Raw genomic sequence first — 13057 nt, 5'->3', positions numbered from 1 at the left:
GGAAAGCCTGAAACGGGATGAGGATCCCCAATTTTCGGGTTCGGAGATTTAAAAATCCCCTGTAATTCGAGCGGTATGAGATTACTATCCTCATCTCCGAAATCCCCGAACCCGCCCCGAAAATAATATCAATAATAAAATAATAGTATTATTAATATTAATAATATAATAATATATTTTTTTAAAATATTAATAATCTTATTATTATTAATATTGATATTGATATTAATATTAATATTAATATTCTCTAATAATATAGATAATAATATTTTGATTTGAGAAAAATCTCCAAATTCGTCATCGTCTTACCATAATAATATTTTGAAACGGGGATAGGGCGGGGATGAGAATTTGATCCCTGAAGTTTCGGGTTTGGGGATTCCCCGAACCCGAAAAAGCGGGGATTGAGACGGATATGGGGGTGATGATGGAATTCGGGGATGGGGGTGGGGATGGGATGGCAAACCCGTCCCGGTCCATTGCCATCCCTAAACATAGATCATCTTAAAATGGTGAACCAGTCAAATATTTAAAAAAAAAACCATATTTTTAAAATATTAAGCTATTTATCTTCCGAAAAAATTTATATTCTTTCAATTTTTTTTAAATTTCTTTTATTTATTTTAATATGTGTTGGTTTAATTTTCAAAATATTAAAAGAAAGTATGTGTGTGGGTCTACTTATTTTTTATTTTAATTTTTTTCTAATATAATAATATATAATAAATATATTTTTTTAAAATATAAAAGAACACAAATTTAAGAGTTTTTCGTACAAAAATTCAAGAATTTGCATATTCCAACTATTATTATTATGATAATTATTACTAAAATAAAATTAAAATAAGCGGATCCATACACATACACTTTTCTTTACTTTTTCGAAAACTAACCAACGCATTTTTTAAGAGTAAGTCTCTTATGAGACGGTTTCACGAATCTTTATCTGTGAGACGGGTCAACCCTACCGATATTCAAAAAAAAGTAATACTCTTAGCATAAAAAATAATACTTTCTCATGATGACCCAAATAAGACCCGTCTCACAAAATGCGATCCGTAAGACTGTCTCACACAAGTTTTTGCTTTTTTTCAATTGTTCTTCATCATTATTATTGTTTTTTTAGAACTAACGTCACACGTCTCTTATTTTAAAAAATAAGATGTCAGGATCAAGATAGGAAATTTAGAGGAGGTGAATAAATTTTCTTTCATAGCTTTATTGTGTTAACAATGCTGAAACTTTCTTCGTATCATACGAGTATCCACTGTGCGGAAGAAGACTTATTGAAACTGATTTGAACAAAAGCCTATTTAGTTGGATGGTTAATAAAAGGTAGACTGAATGATAAACGAACGCATAGATGCTTATGGATGTTCGGAGAATTTAATACTCCTACGTCTTCTCCATTTCTTGATTTTATAATAATTGGAATTTTATATTTAAAAATTTAACATAAACTTTTCTTATAGACCAGATATATAAATTAATGGGAACCGTAGTAGCCAGTAATTTATAATAAATTAGTGTTCCATGGCACATGATACATGTCATATTAATTTTTTTCTTTGATAATTTGGTGTAAAATACATATATATTTTATATATGATATTTATAGATTACTGATTAGATAAAATTTACTAAGATAGTTTGAATTTTTAGATAAATTATAGATAAATTGGAGAAAAATCCGAAAAAATAGAGAGACATATAAAAATTACTAATAAACGTACACCAACAAAATTAACTAACAAATTACGAATAAAAAAATGTAAAAAACTTTTGTACCACATCAACATATCAAATTTAGTTAATATGATACGTTAAAGTATAATAATATATATATAGATTATGACTTAGACAGCAAAATGCATGCAGCTCTCTTGGGTGGCATGGATTTCAGGGAATGTGTCCTAACTAAAACGTAATTTGACCAACGATTAATGATATCCGGCCTATTCTATAACAAATAAACAATATATACACCATTCATACATATATGTTAATTTCCCTGATGCAACGATTATATATATATATATATATATATATTAATGCAAAAAAAATTAATTTTGATTAAAACAATATGGCTTAATTTTATTTATATTATATGAAAAAAACAATTTATAGCAATTACTACAAACTAAGCTACTATAAATATGTTTGTCTCTGCATATGCACACTCCTACCCAAAGTGTTGCTTCTTGTTCTCAATCTTTTCAGGAAAAATGAATACAAAAATGGAGGTTGCACAAGGGGACGAGGCTTCTTTCTTATTCGCCATGCAACTAGCCTCTTTTTCAGTGCTACCTAATGTCCTCAAAGTGGCGCTGGAGCTCGACCTCCTTGAACTCATGAAGAATAAGGGGCCCGACGCCTTTATTTCACCAAGAGAACTCGCCGCGAAAATTCCCACCAACAATCCAGAGGCGCATAACATGGTGGACAGAATCCTCCGCCTGCTTGCGAGCTATTCTATTTTAAATTGTCGAGTGAAAACCCTGCCTGATGGCCGTTGAGCGGCTGTATTCCTTGGCTCCGGTCTGCAAGTTCTACACCAAGAATGATGATGGAGTTTCTCTAGCCCCTTTGTTGATCATGAGCCTAGACAGGGTTTACTTGGAGACTTGGCAAGTATCAACTACATTCCAACCTCTACACGTACTATATGTGTGCATGTGTAATCATTAATAATTGTATGTGTAGGTACCACCTGAAAGATGCAATTCTCGAGGGGGGACTTCCTGTTGAAAAAGTATAAAAATGAGCACATTCGAGTATCACGCACAGATCCAAGATTTAACAAGGGTTTTAATATAGCAATGTCCAATTTTTCGACAATGTTGATGAAAAGAATTGTAGATACGTACGAGGGATTCAAGGGTCTGAGGACTTTGGTCGATGTTGGAGGTGGAATCGGTGGTTCCCTGCGCATGATCCTATCCAAGAATCCAACTATAAAGGGCATTAATTTTGATTTGCCCCACGTTATTCGAGACGCACCATCTTTTGCAAGTATGTGAAATATTTGTGTTGGTTCTTTGTAATGTATTTTAAATCGGTTCCATTGAAATATTTGTGTTTGGAGCTCGCTTTTTAATTTAATTTGATGGTTTACGTGAAACTTAAACTTGGCCGACCTTTTTGTATTGATCAGGCATGGAGCACATGGGTGGAGACATGTTCGTTAGTGTTCCGAAAGGCGAAGCCATTATCATGAAGGTGAAATTGTTTTCATCATATAATATGTGCGTGTTTGTGTATGTATATGTATATGTATATTCATCATTTTGTTAGCCTTCTAAATTGTTCAGCAATAATGATAATAATAATAATGCTACACCTAAGTCATGTATGTGGAAGCGTGACTATAAAAAAACCTTTATAACAACTACTTTATATATGTTATTGTCTTTACGAAATGCTTAACTGATGCTATTATAGAAATTCATTGTAAACATCGCCAGCTCTTTTTTTTTTCCTTTTCAATGTGGCAATATAGTGGCATTATAAGAAAAATATATTTTATTCAATACATATAATTAAACCGTTGTTCACGTTAGTTTTCCACCGTTTTAAAAAAGGAATGCTTTTTCATAATTTTTGATTCCCAATAGTTTCTTACAACTTTGTAATAATATTTTTATGATTATTTTCTTATTAGACTGATTCAATTCTTTTTTTACCGAATCCACAGTGGATTCTTCATGACTGGAGCGATACGAATTGCATAAAAATACTGAAGAGATGCCATGAAGCACTTCCAAATAACGGAAAAATCATCGTTGTGGAGCATATCCTTTCAGAGACCCCAGCAGAAGATTTTAAATGTAATTTGCAATCTGACATGGTTATGCTAGCATTTAGTCCCGGTGGTAAGGAGAGGACAGAAAATGAATTTCATGCATTGGCGAAGCAGGATTCAAAGAATCTCGAACAGTTTGTTGTGTTCTCCCACTCTGGATCATGGAGTTTTATAAATAATATAAAAAGAAATATTGAGTAGCTAAAGATAATTACCGTTTTATAATAAAACTTTAGGCTTGCTATGACTTTTCTCCTAAAGATAATTACCGTTTTATAATAAAACTTTAGGCTTGCTACGACCCTTTTCTCTTTTACTCCTGTTAACATGCAAAAACTAATGGATAAATAATTGACGGCGTGTACACTGTGCTGGTGTTAAATAATGATCAATCTAGCTTATTGATCTCCCCTTAAATTCATTATGTATTTTGAATCGCATGCATATCGGCGATAAGTTCAACTTGAAGAATAAATTATATTTAGCTTCATCTAATGCCCGCCAGTTGTTTTTTGCAATAAATTAAGACCAATATCTTTTTATTTTCCTAATAACAAAAATAATGTAAACAAAAAATTATGACTAATTTCAACTGCATATATAACTTAAAATCGGATTTAAGTTATTGCAATTGCATAAAAGCGTCCACGTAAGTAGGCGTCTCTTCCTTACTTACACATATTAGGATAATGTATTATTTCAAATTATTGCAATAATAATTATTAATCTTTAACAAGTGTTTGTTCCTAGACCGAAAGGTCATGGACTCTCTCGCCTTTATGGTATGACTCCCCTGACCAATTTTCTGTTATACAGATTCTACTTCATAAACAATAGCCATAATCAGACATTTTTCTCACTTCAAATATCTTTCCTTATGGATCTAGCATCTATTTAATTTATCTTTGATTATATGCTTCCTCAGTTTCTTTGCTGATCCAATAATGGTTTTAAATCTGAGAAATTCGCATTCGTAAGACCATAGGGTGAAACAAATCTTTACCAATGACCATGTTTTTTTTTTTTTTGTGGCATGTGAGAATCAATCTTGTTGATTTTTCTCTTGCAAAATATTCTTTAAAGTACAATAAACCTAGAGTGACATGATTAAACGAATCATAATGCTTATATTATAGTTTTTCTTTTCGACTCCTCTTTGAATGTTTGTAACCCATGACATCAATGTTTCAATATTTACTATATGAAAGCCGGCCACTATTAGTCACATCTTTGTATAATCTAGGATGATAAAGACGATTAGTAACCACATAGCATATGGTTCCTTGATTGCTTTCATTTCCAATGTGGTTTCCCTAGCACATTGGATTGATTCATCTTCACCAGGCAGTCTCATCCCTTCTTTCATGGTTGTTGTGAACCCTTCCTCTTGTTTGAGGAGCATAAATTTTTTGGTGTGAAGTACACCAACCTTTAAAATCCTTGAACATGGTTATATATGGATTTTTTTTTGTTACTCCCTCGACTCACCTCTTTGTTAATTGTATTATTACCATCTTTTACGAAAACATTTTGGTTTTCAATAAATTCAGGGTATTTTGAATATTTTTAAACATACTTTAAATTTTCTAAACTAGCTAATATAATTAGATAAATACCAATATGAATATAGATATTAATCACTTCACATTGTAAAGTATGATAACATCATTACAAATATCACATAAAAATAGATAAATATCAATATGTACACATATATTTAACTAGATTTGAATATAATACGAACACAAAATCAAATAATATATACATATGTATAATAAAAATAATATATTTATGAAATTGGTTTACTTAGGATTTTTTTTTCTGCAAAACTTTGAACCAAACTAATTTTTGATTTGGTGAATTTTATATAATGTGATCGATTAAATATCAAATCGATTTGGATTGGTTTGATTTCTGCTTACCCCTACTTTAAAAACAAACAATATTTTTAGCAAATGGCATATCTATGTGCGTTATATAAACATGTATGACATAATTTTTTAACATATTAATAATTAAGTGGGCAATAAAAGAATATGAAAATATAACTCCTAGGAAGATTGGCTACCTTTAGTATGAAAAAATGAACAAACAAATATTTACCAACCAAAAGTTTTTTCTAAAAATAAATAAAATTTAATCGTCTTTAAAAAATTCAAAAATATATGAACAAGTATAAAATAAAAATCTGAAAAAGTATCAAACAAATGAAAAACCGAAATGTATCTGTTGGTTGAGAAACACAAGCAATCCATGATTTCGATGATACAAAATTTGTTATTTGACTTTTTAATATATTACTCAAGTGTCAAGTTGTTAGTTCAAGTGGGAAGCTGAAATTTGAATAAAAAAAGATTAAAAATATGGCGAGCTGCTGTGTTTTGATGATATCTCATAGCTCAGTGATGAAAATGACAAACCACTAAAACGACCCGAATAGAGAACTCAATTTTCCACAGTCCTACTTCACAAATCTAAGTAAGTTCAGATATTATCTAGGCGAAATATTAGTCGTAAGATCGACCTGACAGAAATAGAAACAACAATCAGCTCAGTCTGACCAGTTATGGTACATTGGTAATATCTCTAAGCTCAGTTATTCAATGGAACTATTCAGTATGAGTTATGACAGATTATAAAATGAATAAAAATCATCTTAACAAGTCAAAAGTATAAATCAAATAAAAATAATAATAAACCATAATGAATTTGATGATTCTGCACTGAATAAAGAACATGTTCTAGATTACTAATTGTCTGATCTGTTGTGAATATCTATCTATAAGAACTTGAAATTGTGTGATTCTTGATTCATGGAAAGCCAAGAGAAATGCTACAACTTTTATGTTTATCACTTTGCCCAAAAATCGATGAATCAAGAGTTTTATTCAAAAGAACAGAACATCTCGACTTAATCGCTTGACTTGGTTCAGCTCAAGTCAAAGCAAAGAGATCGGACCAGGTCAAACCAAGCTGATATGATGGCATATCAGATCAGACCATCAACAACCTAGTTTCGCAAAATGGCCAGAAATACGAATGTGACTGTTGCAATATCTGAATCTGTACACAACATTTCCAAACGGTCATATTCTTTTATCTAAAATCTATATCACTATTGGAGGCCGTGAATACAACATATTGGAGATCAAATACAAATTTTGGAATGAGATTCAAATCATGGGCATTCTACATTAGCTAAAATGAGAGCAAACATAAGTGTGACTATACATTGATATATACATACAATGAAAAATTCCTCACACACATCACTAACACATACACATGAGAGTGGAGCATCAAAGTTTAGATGAATGAATATTTAACAAAAAGACATTAAAGATTGTATTTGTAGTCTTGACACAAAAAACGTTAAATATTATGCGGATTGTGAGTTTACAACCTGCAATCGAGTGTGCTAGGAGTTTTAATTAAACAATAGATAAGTCTTAAGTTGAAATGAGTTTGTACAAAAAGTTGTATTGTCGCGTATTTTCCGCTGACAACTGCACGGTTGTCAAGTTTTAATAAAGAGAGTAAAGTATCGTTCCCAGGATGAGTGTATATATAAAAATATATCAGTGCTTGTAGTTAAAATAGTCACTACTTTATCTAGAAGAATAAATTAAAGGTTGGTTTACTTAAAACGAATTAATTGTAAATAAATAGTAATCGAATAACCGAAGTGAGAAAATATAAATGATAGAAAATATCTAGAGGAGCAATTTCACTTAGTTTTCACGATAACTATTCCCGGTTGACTGTATATTCATGAATTCCATTCGTTCAATAGCCAAGAACATTTAATTATTTTATTCCCTTTCCCAAGTGACGAATAAATTGTATCATTCAAACTTAGACCCAAACATTCCTAAAAAAATAGAAGTTTAGATGATATAAGAAAACAATGATCTTATCTAGGCCTCGCTAAAGTTATACGCCTTCCGAACGATATAAACATTTAACGATGTCTCCATAATTCTAGTCCCTCTATCGAGTTTTAGAATTAATATGATAACAAACAATTTACGGCTAGTAAATTGAAATCGATAAGAACTAGGAAACACAATTAAACCAAAAGGAATTCAATCATATAAACAACTAAGTCAAAATTATCGTCTCAACAAAGCTACATCGTCCTCTAGAATTGAAAAGTTAGTGCATAATGAAATCTAAAAAAACAAAGCATGTTTGAAGATTTAGACATCTCAACACAAGAATTAAAAAAGGTGAAAGATTAGATAACAAATCAAAAGTGGCGTCTTTGTCCTCAGATTCGTCGTTGAGATCAATCCTCGCGTTCCAATTTGTCTCCAATGTGTGCTCTCGTCTCTCATGTCCTTTCTCTCCCAAAAAATGGTTGCCCTCTCTTTGAAACCCTATTCTTCTTTTTATCCTTGTCTAGAGACCGTCAAATAAAGCCCAATTCTCCATTTTTCGCGTATGCTAGCGCCGCGGTGCTGCCTGTTTGTGAAGTCTAGGTGTAGAGCCGCAACGCTTGAGGTGTAGCACCTAGGCGCTTGTGGTTCAGTGATCCTGGCAGTGCGGCACTGGGTTGTAGCACCTCGACACTTTCCCTTCGACAGTCCTGGCGCTGCGGCGCTGCATATATGGCGCCTAGGCGCTTTTTTCCCCCTTCAAGCCTTAGCTCTGTGGCGCTTCTTCCTTGTCGCTGCGGCGCTTTGTTGGAATATTTGATGTTCACAATCTTGATTTTAATGTTAACAAAACTTGTTATTTTGTTTCTAATGAATTTACCTAAGTGCGCAGAAGCTGAAACTGATCAAGATTCAAACGTATCAGTTATCGAGCCAAAACTGATGCTATCAAGACGCAAAACTGAAAGCGCCAACTGATTGTCCAAACTGAATCAGTTCAACTGATATATCAAAGACCAATTCAACTGATTGTCCAGCTGATAGATGGTTTAGAAGAAGATATTCAGAAGCCCGACCAGCTGATTAAGAGCTCAACTGATGAAGAGCCTAACTGACCAGTTCAACTGAAGCAGTGAAATCCGTTCAGATGACGAGCTAATAGAATGGTTCAGGAACATTTGAAGGTTCTTCAAACACAATATTCTCAATGAGCTGCAATATCTCATGTTCTAAGAATGTAAACACCGATGAATTAGATCGAGTTTGGTTTTAAACCAAGTGAAAAATACTCGAAATGATAATTCGTTAAGAAAGTTAATCAGTTTTATAACTTGTGCAACTGAATAACTGAAAATTACATGGGATCAGTCTCGGCTTATATAACTTCAGTTATGGAAAGAACTGATCTGATATCAGCTGAACTGATCAAATCAGTTAAGAACAAAAACAAGCAATTAAACAGAAATAACACAAGATAAGTTTATGGATGTTCGGAAACTTCAACTGCTCCTACGTCACCCCTTCTACCTCCTCAGGTAGGATACACTATAAGACTTTGATTTATACAATACCGTGTATAAACCCACTCAGATTAGGACTTACCCTACTTCCTAACTGAACTCCTAGCATAGACAGAAGGCAACACCTTCCAGCAAACACTTTTTTAACGTCTGTGTGTCAAAGACTACATACACAAGTTTAATGTCTTTGTGAAAGACTCACTCAAGCAGCGCTCCCTTATTCATTTAACTCAGCTCAACTCTTTAAAGAAGGCCCAGCTACTAGGCTGGCTCGCTTTAGCTCTTAGCTCAGGAACTCTTTCTTTACTGATTCCTTGCTCATTAGCTCCATTCTCTCAAACAAGCTAGATATGCTCAATCAACTGATCTTTTAAGCTCTCCTCTCTGATATATGTGAGTAATAGTGTGTGAGTATGTGAGAATTGAACAATGAATACAACGGGAAGGTGTTCTCCACACACCGAGGAAAAAAGCTTCTAAACTAAGCTGATATAACTTTGGAGTGTTCCCTCGACTGGGCTGATTTTCGAGGCTGATTGCTTCCTTGTAATCTGATGTGCAATATGCGTGCCCTTCTTTTCTCTCTTGTTCATGCCCTTTTCTTTTCTCACTTATCTTCATCTTCTATTTATAGGCGGGAAGTTTGATCGTACAGTGAGACTCAATTATTTTATCCATTACATTTTGAATCTGTTCCTCGAAATATGTGTGTACTTTCCGAAAGCCATTCTGGAACTTTTTGGTTTTAAACATTGATGCAACGTCTATTATTGTCCTTTTACTGGACAATAACTTTAGTACCTTTCCCATTGAATAAGCTTGTCATGTTCTGCAACTTATTGGATCTAACTGATGCTCTAAACTGGTCATCTGAACTGATCTTCAGTTGGGCTGGTGAACTCAGTTGACTCGTCAGTTGAACTGATTTCACTCTTTCAGTTGAACTAGTCATCTGAGCTCTTCATCAGCTGACCAGGCTTCTGAAGATCTTCTATTGAACCACCGATCAGCTGGACAATCAGTTGAACTGGTTTACGATTCATCAGTTGAACTAGTTCAATTCGATTAATCAGTTTGTACTTTCAGTTTGCATTCTTCCATAGCTTCAGTTATGTTCAGCTAACTGCACACTTAGGTAAGTTCATTAGTAACAAAATAACTAGTTCTGTTAACATCAAGATCAAGTAAAATTGCGAACATGAAATGTTCCAACACGAGCCAACTAATTTCACCAAACCAGTTCAAGATCAGTTCAGCTGACCAATTCAGAACATCAGTTAAGAATCGATCAGTTTTTAGAACACGACAAGCTTATTCAAATGGAAACCAGCTGTGCGTATTGAGGAAAAGCTTATGTCCAGTCAAAGGACAATAATAGACATTGCAGCAGTGCTTAAAGCCAAAACATTCTAGAATGGCTGTCGGAAAGTACAAATATATTTCAAGGAACAGATTCAAATTGCAACGAACATATTTGATGAGTCTTGGTGTACGGTCTCATTTCCTCCATAAATACTAGACCAAGATGATTAATATATTAGAGGGTGTGGAAAAATAAGAGTGTGTGAAGATCACAAGAAGAAGGACATGCATACTGCACATCAGCTTACAAGCATTCAACACAGATTTGAGGGAACACTTCAAAGTGTTACAAGCTTAGATTAGAAGCACAATTCCCTCATTGTGTGAGAAAACTGTCATGTTGTATTCATAGATCAGTTGTAAAGGCCCGTATTTCGTATTCATAATTTTGCGGAATTATTAAAAATTTTCTAAATAAATAATTATCTTGTCCCATTTAATTAAAGTAAATAAGTAAATAATTTTAACTTTAAAATAACAGCGGAAAAAAATATAGTTTTCAACCAACAATTTAAAAATAATTCAACGTAAACATCAACTTAAAAATAATCCAACGTATTAAAACTGAGTTTGAATAATAAAAAGTGCATAAATTAAATCATGAGGTCCTCGGGTTTACTACTGCTGTCCCAAGATCGCTCACTGGTCTCCGTCCGCGGTCCCGACCTCATCAATACCTACAACAATCAAGTCTAGTGAGTCTAAAGACTCAACATGTATATATCGTGAATAACAAGTAAATATAACATAAAATCGCATGCATCATAAAAATAAAGTATCGTAGAGCGTATGGTGAAAATCGTATCATGAATAATTATAACTACGTGCATATCTGAAAATTCATACGTAAAAGCTTCTGTCATAACATATCATAATTTTCTGATAGAGATAATGTTTCTAAGCAAGTGGCCCATAACATAGCGTAAGCGCCTGATCAGACTAAATCACAGTATACTGGGCGGTAGAGATCAATCACAGCCCTTGGACTGGATGTCCGTACACATACATAATCATAACCGGTCGTAAGTCACCGGGCGGAGAGGTCCTCGGTTGTTCCTACCGACTTCCAAACCCATAAGCATAAGGTGGCCACAAGACATATCGCATATATCTCAAAAATAAACATTTTATATTTTTATGCACGTAATATAATTATAACCTTATTTTTTACCGGATGAGTTGGATCATTCCCAGGCTTGTTGCGACTTACTACTAATATGTGACACATGAAATAAATCTTAACTTGACAAAATCTTAACAATAGAACCAAAAACGAGACGATTCGGACCAACAACTTGATTTTTAACCATGGCTTCGTACCAACCCGAACCAACATTAAACCGACGTTTAACCATGATTAAAAATACCCCAAACATACTGAAAAATATGCATAATAACTGTAAAACACGAAAATGGGTGAAAGGAATCCAAAAACATAAAACACTCTTTCGAGAGTCATTTTGGCACCTTTCGCCGTAAATTCTCGTACGACCTCTAAACTCGACCAAATTATGAACGGCCAAAAACACGACTTTTCTAACTCATTAAGGTACTGTCCAGTCCAAGGCCATGGGCTAAAAGCCAACCAAGAACTCAAACCACCAAGAAAACCGCAACCTAAAGTTGCTGTCAAGAACGGAAAATTACAGCGGTTGCTGTTGGGTGTGCGTGAGCTATATCTCTGAAATAATTGGACATTGGCTTGAGCCACCACTCAGAGACTCTTACCAACATCCCAAGGCATGACTTGGACCATGGCTAAGGGCTAAAAGCCAACCACAAACCAAGCCATTACCTAAGACAACCGAAGGTATCAACCGAGTGCACCATGTAACGACCCGAAAATCAGACTACGTATAAACCATGCATAATTATTACTATTTAAATTTAAAAATGATTTTTATATATATATATATGAAGGGTCTAATTCATTTTGATATTTGACAAGTCATAACTATTTATTTTAAATGCAAAAGTTTAGTTTTATCTTTTCAAATAAATACGCGAGGACGGACCGGAGTTTGAAGATTAGAGATAAGATTAATAATAAGAAAGACATTCCTAAATTTAAGTTAAGTCAAATAATAATTTAATTTAAAGAAAAAGAATGTCCTTGGGATTTAATAAATTAATTAGAGTTAAGTTGGTAAATAAGTTCTTTTGGTTAATATTTAATTAAAGCTTAAAAAAAATATGTAAATAAATGGAGGATGAATTAAGCTAGGTATAAAATAGTCAAGAAATTTAAACATAACATTTAAATACATAAATTTTAAGTCAAGCATGTCATGCAATGTTCTATTCTAAATTAAATTGTAAATCATTCAAAATATATATAATAAGTGTATTAAACCTTAAGAATTTAAAATGCAAGATTTAAAACACTATTATACCATGCAAGAAGTAGTAATAATATTTGGTTAAGACAATTCAAAAATTGTAGTAGACCTCATTCAAAGTTAACACAAAATGGTTTTATGGTGCATTCACTTTCT

The 13057-nt window shown here is 33.1% G+C and overlaps 1 pseudogene; it reads left to right on the top strand.

The window, feature by feature from the left end:
• Positions 1-2137: 2137 nt before the first annotated feature.
• Positions 2138-3981, top strand: LOC142534849 (caffeic acid 3-O-methyltransferase-like; annotated as a pseudogene).
• The last annotated feature ends 9076 nt before the right edge of the window (positions 3982-13057 follow it).

The sequence above is a fragment of the Primulina tabacum genome, unplaced genomic scaffold (genome assembly GCF_025594145.1).
Source record: "Primulina tabacum isolate GXHZ01 unplaced genomic scaffold, ASM2559414v2 Contig711, whole genome shotgun sequence".
Taxonomy (NCBI): Eukaryota; Viridiplantae; Streptophyta; class Magnoliopsida; order Lamiales; family Gesneriaceae; genus Primulina; species Primulina tabacum.
The sequence above is the reverse complement of the archived record's forward strand: the minus strand, read 5'-3'. Positions and strand labels throughout refer to the sequence as shown.